Source organism: Rhinopithecus bieti, unplaced genomic scaffold, assembly GCF_001698545.2.
Source record: "Rhinopithecus bieti isolate Rb0 unplaced genomic scaffold, ASM169854v2 scaffold_37857, whole genome shotgun sequence".
NCBI classification, from domain to species: domain Eukaryota; kingdom Metazoa; phylum Chordata; class Mammalia; order Primates; family Cercopithecidae; genus Rhinopithecus; species Rhinopithecus bieti.
In genome coordinates this window covers 1,979,441-1,988,407 of record NW_016816299.1, presented here as the reverse complement: position 1 = coordinate 1,988,407, position 8,967 = coordinate 1,979,441, and positions in this window count along the sequence as shown.

The following is an 8,967-nucleotide window of genomic DNA, read 5'->3' as shown; positions in this document are numbered from 1 at the left end:
TTGACAACTGCTTATCATTTGGAAGTTAAACCAAAACAAAGATGATTTTTCTCCTCATATTGTTTATTCTTTTTGTTTTTTCCATTGTGAATTCTCCAAAGCTCACTTGTTTTCTTAGAAGTCTTTTTTCATCATCTCATGGAACAAGTGGAAAGAAACAAGTGGGGCAAAGGAATCTAGCCTAATGTATTGACTTTTAGAAAAAATAAATGTCAAAACTGTTGTAAAGTTTTAGTTTGAATAACTGTCTTACAAAATGATAGAAAATCAATCTTTATAGAAGTTTAATATCACCAAACATAGTTTAGATTTTTTTGAATTTTTTGCTTTTTCTTCTCATTACTTGCAGATCGAAATCTAAAATGTGAGTGTTTTCCTTTTTTTTTCCTCATCTGTGAAAATCATTCTGATGGTTAGTAAATTTATTACTGTGTTCCTTGATTTTAAAGTTATTTCAGGCTTCTTCATTACCTTGATTACATTATCTTATACAGTGACCCACAAAAAAATCTGTTTTTACCTCTTTCATTCTTTGATTTATAAGGCAGTGAAAATACTTAGAATTTTTGCAGAAAATAAAGTATCTTTATCCATAATACATATGGAACAGAGAAAGGATTTAATTTTTATTTAAATCCTTGGAAGCAGATCTGAGCATTTACACTGTCATTCAAAAGTAAACATTTGCCTTTCAAACTCATTCATTTATCTAGGAGCACATTTTTACTGAACACCTACAATATGCCAAAATGCCCCTAAACAAGATGATACAGTAATTAAAGCAAAATGAAATTGTTTTCATGGGGCATGTTTTCTAGCATGTTTATTCTAGTTTATCCTACCTATCTTTTGATGATGGTATTTTACTTATTTTCAAATATATGCAGTCACCTTTTTAACAAATATTTACGGGGCTCCAACTGAATCACCTTTGTATTAGGTTTTTGTTAAATAGTGTTGAAATGAATACTGTCTTTGTAGCTCTTAAATTATAATGGGGAAGTAAAGGTTACATAATAAAATGTAAATGCAAAGTAATAAGATTTTAAGTGTGAATAGGGAAGCAAATAAAGAAAAAAAAAAAAAAAAACTGGCTAAGAGTGTATTCCTGTACAGATTGGGTGGCTCAGTATTTTCCATAGGGAAGCAAAATTAAACTGAAAGCTGAATGAAGGGAAGGAAGTAACCATGCCCAGGAATTCAAATTTGAGTTCTCCTGGTAGAACAGCATTACGCGTAAGTACTGAGTTGGGTGAGTTTCAAAGCTTTGAGACGATGAAAAGAAGGTCGGTGAGTGGAAAAAAAAAAAAAAAAATTAGAGGATGTTAGTTGGTGGCAATGATGATGAGGATCAAGGAGGAGATGGATTTTGGAAGTGTAATTATACAGAATTGGTGATAAATGTTATGTGAAGAATAAGAAAGAGAGAAGAATCAAGGATGGTTCAAATATGCTGGACTAAGCAGCAATGTAAATAGGATTTATAGTTTATGGGGAAAATGAGTACAGTTAACAAACTATGGAGATAGAGACACCCATATGGCACTCAAGTAGAGATGTCAGTTAGATAGTTGACTGTAAGTCAAATCTCAGTGCAAGCGCTGAAATTGGAGTTGGAGGTATAACCTGAGGAGTCTTGGACTGCAATTAAAATAATAGAATCTAGTTAACTCCCGCAAAGAAAGGGCGGGGAGAAGATAATTCCCAATATATACATTGCAATTTCGGTAGAAGAGTAAAATCTGGGAGTATGTATTAGGTAACCAGTATCCAGAACAAATGGCACAAAGCTTTGCCTTCTAGGGACTCAAGATCAAGTTGGAAAGATAAGTATCTAAATACTTAGGGGATAAAAGTTTGTACTTGGTGCTAATGGAGCACAAAGCAGGAAACATTTAATTCTGCATGCGGGTATTTCAGAGGAGACTTAATGAAATATGCCATTGAGCTACTCTGCAAATCTTTACAATACTTTAAATAACAGATTAACAGGACACGGAGAAGGTCATTCTGGGCAAAAGATTTGAGATAAGGAAAAAGCATTTGAGATCTCTAAGTAATTCAGCTTAATTATGTGATTATAGCCTGTTTCACAATGTAAGATTTAAGTTAACCTTCACTGATGTACTTTTTCACTTTTATTTTACATTCTTGTAGTAATTAACAAATCATATTGCTTTTGTCCTTTAATTGTCTGCATTATATGTTCTCTCCTGATTTGCCCCTTAATCTACACAGGCACAAAAAAAACAGTGTCTTTTCTTCTTTTTCAACCTAGACATTCCACAGTTTTGTGCACAGAGCAGGAGGTCAACAAATGTATCATTTCTTGAAAGACTGGGCTCTGTTTCCTCTGTCCTTGGTGATCACGGAAGAAAACCTTCTAACCAGTGTGAAAAGCAAAGGAATCATACCTAAAACATTACGATGTATTATCATTTCATCCTGTCTGTGATGCCCTGATATAAGTAAAATGATTCAGTGATCTGAAATTAGCCTCTAATTAAAGCTTCAACTATTATTCTGTACAATTTAGGTTTCATTAAATTCAAACAGACTCAATATTAAATCAATTTGTTAAACTTACTTATTTCACAATTCCTAACAGACACAGTAATACTACCATGTAGCAATTTCTGACATAAACAATTGTGTGGTTCCATTTACTGAAGTGAGAGTACTACTCAGCTAGAATAAGATGCAGTCTAAATGCAAATTAAAACCAAAATAAGACACTCCAAGTTGAGAACTACTTGCTTTTGGCTAGAATGGTTTAGTATTGTTGATCGCTATGCAGGAGTATAAGGACAAACACTCGTAAAATAAAAATATAGAGTTCAATCTAACAAATCTATCTGTCTCGACCCTCTCTCTTTCCAGTATACATTTAAAATGAATAAAGGATTTTGATTAGGAATTCAAAATACTTCAGTAAAATCTGAAGTCTAAAACAAAAACAATAATATCTTGTTGGCAAAAAGTCTGTTTTGAAAAGAAAATCTCCTAAAAGTGATGCCCCCTCCTCTCCAAATTTTTATAACAGATTTTCTCCCCTAGACTTGGAGCAATTCAGAATCATGAATTGTGAAAATGGATTATGCATAAGGGTGCCAGTCTCCGTCAACCATTTCCAAATGATAATTTCAAGACAATATTTAAATGCAACCATTGTGTAAGTAGAAGGGCGTTGTCAATATAGACATTTCAGTAGAGGATAGGTGGCAACATTGGATTTCAGGCATTCAGTCATTCATTCTGTTATGTGATGAGAGGTGATAACGTGCAAGCAGCCCTCGCTCGCTCTCCACACCTCTGCCTCCGCCTCTGCTCTGACCCTTCAGCCCACTGCTGGGCTGTGGGGGCCCTCTCTGGGGCTGGCAGAGACCAGAGCCAGCTCCTTCTGCTCCAGGGGAGATGTAGAGGGAAAGGTGTGGGCAGGAGCCGAGGCTGCAGTGCAGCACTCGGGGGCCTGTGCCGGTCCCCGTGGGCGAGGGCTCCACAGGCCCCACATTTGGAGCCACTGGCTGGCGCCTGCTGGGCTTGATCGGAGACTGGGTCCCCGGTGTGGACCGCGGTTCCCTCTTTGCGGGGTTGTTGGCCACGATGGTGGGTCTCTGTCTCTTTCTCGCTTCCCCTCTGTTCCTCTTGGTTGTCTGGTAAGAGCTCTCTATGGGCTAGGTGTCACAAAGTCCCCCAGCCCCAGTGCCAATGAGAGGTGAAGCCAGCTGGACTTTTGGGAGGGGTGGGGACTTTGAGAACTTTTCTGTCTAGCGAAAGGATTGTAAATGCACCAATCAGCGCTCTGTGTCTAGCTGAAGGTTTGTAAATGCACGAATCAGCACTCTGTGTCTAGCTAATGGGGTGGGGACCTGGAGAACTTTTGTGTTTAGCTAAAGGACTGTATCGCACCAATCAGCACTCTGTGTCTAGCTAAAGGTTTGTAAACGTACCAATCAGCACTCTGTCAAAAGGGACCAATCAGCTCTCCGTAAAACGGACCAATCAGCTCTCTGTAAAATGGACCAATCAGCAGGATGTGGGTGGGGCCAGATAAGAGAATAGAAAGACACCACCCCAGCCAGCAGTGCTGTCTGCTCAGGTCAGCCTCCAGGGTTTGCAAGTTTTGTTGTACTTCGCTGCCTTTGAAAGCTGTAACAGTGACAGCGAAGGTCTTCAGTTTCATGCCTGAAGCCAATGAAACTACGAACCCACCAGCAGGAACAAACAACTTTGGACGGGAGGAATGAACAACTCTAGATCCGCCACGTTTATGAATTGTAACACCGGGAAGGTCTGCAGCTTCTCTTCTGAAGCCAGCGAGACCATGAACCCACCAGAAGGAAGAAAGGGTGGAAGAAACTCCGAACATGTCCGAACATCAGAAGGAACAAACTCGGGACACAGCATCTTTAAGAATTGTAACACTTGCCGTGATGGTCTGTGGCTTCATTCTTGAAGTTGATGAGACCAAGAACCCACTGATTCCACACACGATGCCGATTTTGAAATATTTGTTAACACCAACGTAACATTTTGTTGGTAATACTTTAAGTATTAGAATCAATACTCAAAGGCTTTTAAGAAATGCTGGGTTACCTGAATTAAATAGGGAAATAGCTTAATATCAAGCCTACAATAACATATTTTATATAAGGCAATCTGTTAAATTTGTGCTTATCGTTTTACTATAATGTAGAATGAGATGGCCATAATTTTGGTTGTTAGGTCCTTATGAGGTGATAAAATGGCCCTGCTAGCTAGCAAATGAAATACAGGAAGAGAGGGAGGAAGGAAAAAGGGAGGGAGAGAAAGCAAAGAAGGCAAGGGAGGGGAGGGAAGGAATATAGGAGGAAAAGAGGGAGGGAGGTGGGAGCATTTGCTGGAAAACTATTAAGTATCAGGCACCAAACTAAAGTACTTATTTTTTTCTATGATTCTCAAACACGTTTCTAGTTCCCCTAAATTTTAGTATTTAGTTTTTAAACAAATACCAAGCCAAGTTTCAAGAAAGATTAAATAAATTTTTATGAACACATAGATAATAAAGGACAGAACCTTGGTTTTAAGACATTGAATTTTGATTACTCCAAAGTGACACGCTATACTTAAATATAAACTGATTTAACAAGTATTTACCTAGTTCGATCATTTATCTACTTTCTTGATAAATATTAAAATCATCAGCAAAGTTTCATGATACAGTGTTTGTTTATACCTCATTTGTAGCAGGAAAATAAAACACAGATAGGCTTATGAAAATATTCTATTTTAGAATATTTTCTACTCAGCATTGTGAATAAAAATTCAATGAATGGTAGCTAAAATTAATAAGAAATAAATTAGGATAAAGGACATAATTGTTGACTAAAATGTTTCAGTACCTATTCTGTATGTCATTTATAAAATCATTACTTGCTGGAACATCTCTTAATAATAGTTACTTTGTCATATTTCTTTTATAAAGTCTGTGATTATAAAATGTAAGTGGGATTATGCTGTTTTACTAAATTGCACACATGTAAATTCAAATTCTATAACACACGAGGTCAGCTTTGTTTCTCAATACAAAATAAAACTATGCTAAATTACACTATACTAAAGGGAAGTGCTTGGCTAAGGAGGTTTTGCCATCTCAATAAATGACTATCATTTATGCAGTCTGCTCATTTCCCTGCAATGCTTTTGCATGTTCAATAAAAATTGATATGAGTGAAAGGATATGAAATCCCTACCAATAAGGTAGAAAGAAAAAATAACACTAATTTAAAATATACTTCAGCTACCTGTCATGAGCAAATTAAAAAAGTCTTTAATGGAAAGAAGTGCAGTAGTCGGCAATACCATTACTTAGTCCTGTAGATGATTCAGCTTATTTAAGTCTTAAAAAGGATTCAGATATGAAGATATCTGAATCCAATGTGGTTATTATGTGAAATAAGCTTAGCTGTTTCAATTTAATAAGTCTAGATGTAAAAGGTAAAGTGTTCCCATATTAGGTTGAATCTTTTGATATTTAAAATAGCATCTCTTACGATAGTCTGATTTCGTATTTTGCTTTTATTTTGTATTAATGTTAGTCACCATTTGCAAATTTTCCATATTAACTAAAGTGGAATAAACACGGGCATTGCACTTGACATATGTTGGGCTAAAAAATGTGGGGGAAAAGTTAAAAAATCCTTCCATTCTTTCAAGGATTGCTCAGCAAGGTAACTGCAAGAGACTTTCAACGGCTTGTCCCTGCAAGATTATATCAGTAAACTGACAAGTTCAACCTCCTGTATTTACAGGTTCCTGTTGTTAAACATCATTAAACTCATTGATTGAATCCATGCAATTAAAAAAAAAAAAAAACAAAACAAAACAAAACAAAACAAAGCTGCCACACAGCCAAGGCCCTAACTATAACAGCAAGGAGTGTCTTTGAGAAACTGAAATTAATGACTGAAAACTTGCAGTTTTAAAAGGTAGATTCACTTACATTCTTTATGTTTATCTTGGCAGGCACTGTAGTTGGCAGTCACATAACTGCTATGCCTTTACAGTTGGTGTTATTTGCTTTAAAAAAAAGTATATATCAAATAGAAGACTGGCAAAATAATAATAAAGATAAAATTGGATTGAATTGTTTTGAGAAACCTCTCTACCTCACCACTTTAATTCATTCAACTTTCTAATCATCCATACATCAGTTGACTAAGAAAGTATTTTGAGAACCCACTATGGACAAATAATGTATCACTAATAAGGCAAAAGTAAATATTCTCCCATAATACAAATTCATTTTATTGAGATGTATTTCACGTACTATAAAATTTGCTTTTAAGTCTACAATTCAGTCATTTTAGTATTTTGCAAAATTATGCAATTATTTAATTCCACTACCATTACCTAATTCCAGAACATTCTCATTACCTCAATAGAAACCATGTATCCATTTGTAGTCATTCACCATGATTTCCTCGTTCTAGACACTGGCAACCACAAATTTACTTTCTGTCTCTATTGACTTGCCTATTTAGAATTTTTGTATAAATGGATTAATGTACCATATGGCTATGTCTGTATGGTTACTTTCATTGAGTATATTGTTTTTAAGGTTTGTCCATGTGGTGGTATGAATCAATGCTTTATTCTTTTTTAAGGCGGAATGATAGTGCTCTGTATAAATACACAGCTTTCCTTTATGTATTAATGAGATGATGGGTCTTGGCTTGTTTCCACTTTGGGGCTATTAGGAATAATGCTGCTATGAACATTACTGTACAGGTTTTCAGACATTTAAAAAGATTGTATTGGGCGTACACCTAGGAGTGGAATTGATGGGTCCTATAGTAACCCTACATTTAACTTGTTAAGGAACTGCCTAACTGTTTTACCAGGTGGCTGTAATATGTTACAGTCCCACCAGAAACATATCAGGGTTCCATTTCTCTACATCCTTGCCAGTATTTTTTTACTTGTCTTTAGGATTAAAGCTCTAATCGTATATGCAAAGTAGTATTTCAATGTGAGTTAATTTTCTTAGCATTTTCAATGTAGGTGATATTTTGGTAAATATCAAAATAGAAGCATAGAGACAGAGTAATGCAAATAAATGATAGAAAGTTGGGGTGTATGTGTGTGTGTGTTTGTGTGTGTGTAGTTTCCAAATGAAATTATGCAAACAAAATGCTGCAATATTTTTCTAAAAAATAACAATCACAGGGTCAGATCCTCTTTTATAGGAGGAGATATTCATTGATTGTCTTTTGAAGTGTGAACATTGCTGACGCAAAGTGAGGTGAGAGAAAACTTTTCAAAGAGAGTATTTAATGTAAAATGTATGGAAATCAAATTGCTCAAGGTATTACTGTGAAGCATTGAGTGGATCAATTTTGCTTGAGTAGACAGTTTTAAAAAGAACAGAAGGGCCAGGCGCCATGGCTCATGCCTGTAATCCCAACACTTTGGGAGGCCAAGGTGGGCTGATCACCTGATGTCAAGAGTTCAAGACCAGCCTGGCCAACATGGCAAAACCCATCTCTACTAAAAAATACAAAAATTAGTTGGGTGTGGTTGCAGGTGCTTGTAATCCCAGCTACTCGGGAGGCTGAGGCAGGGAGAATTGCTTGAATCTGGGAGGTGGAGGTTGCAGTGAGCCGAGATCACGCCACTGTACTCTAGCCTGGGCAACAGAGCGAGACTCCATCTCAAAAAAAAAAAAAAAAAAAGAAAAAAAAGAAAAAAAGAAAAGAAAGAAAAGAATAGAAGATTGAGAAAGCATATAACCATTGCATCTGACACACAGAAACATAAAAATGTGTAGTTACTACACAGGTTCAATATTTTGAAACAATGAAAGATAATAATAGGCTTACACATCATAATGAGTGGTACATAATAATAAATGTGCTATATCCTGTAAGCTTCATTAAAAAATTTGGAAAGAGATGGAATCTGAGTGTACAAGAACACTTATATCATGTTGGTCAAACGTTAGAAGGAATGATTCAGAATTAGTCAAGCATTGGACAAACTTCTATAATCTTTTGGCTTCCACCATGGGCCTTTTTCGGTATTATGGTATTTCATTGAATCTTCACTCTCTTAAGTACATATGAATGTGATTGTTTCTGGATGCTGATGTTTTATTTTTGAAGCTTGCTAGGCTACCAGCTTCATTATGTTTGTAAAAAATATATCACACTAAGTTACTAGCTATCTCATAATTGAAGGCACATGTTATTGATTGACTAAAACTGAAAAATTACAAGGCAATAACACTGAATTCTCGTGCTTATGAAGATGGCAACTGATCTTACTGTAGGAATAGAACCTCTTCCTGACCATGCCTTTTGGAATAGTTAAGTGGCCTGCTGATCTTGACATTTCAAGGAAGTTCTGGCAAAGATAATATTCTGTGAATGCAAGAGACAAAGGTGGAAATCAAGAGAATAGTTGAGGTATTAAAACAAATGGCAAATA